The 271-nt window shown below is 56.5% G+C and overlaps 1 protein-coding gene across 1 annotated transcript in view; it reads right to left on the bottom strand.

Annotated features, from left to right (window-relative positions):
- The window catches only part of TEX2 (testis expressed 2), a 103,145-nt gene that overhangs the window by 9,277 nt on the left and 93,597 nt on the right, over positions 1-271 (bottom strand). The window lies entirely within an intron of this gene.

The following is a 271-nucleotide window of genomic DNA, read 5'->3' as shown; positions in this document are numbered from 1 at the left end:
AATAGACAGGTCTGGGAAGATTTGCGAGATCAATGTACAAACCTCCCCCCACCCAGACAGAAGAGGCCTAATCCCAGAATCCTCGGATGGGCCTGGTCCCCCGAGAGACCCTTCAGCGCCCAGTCCCGGGCAGAACGGCCGCGGACTTGCGCCAGGAGGGTTGGATTCTGCGCATGCGTCAGAAAGACAGGCGGTCAGACTGTGATGCGGTCCACACAAAATGCAGTGATCTCATCCACACAAAATGCAGTGATCTCGTCAACAGTGCAGA

The sequence above is a fragment of the Bison bison genome, unplaced genomic scaffold (assembly GCF_000754665.1).
Source record: "Bison bison bison isolate TAMUID 2011002044 unplaced genomic scaffold, Bison_UMD1.0 scf7180017864371, whole genome shotgun sequence".
Taxonomy (NCBI): domain Eukaryota; kingdom Metazoa; phylum Chordata; class Mammalia; order Artiodactyla; family Bovidae; genus Bison; species Bison bison.
Note: the sequence above shows the minus strand (reverse complement) of the source record. Positions and strands in the feature narration are given on the sequence as shown.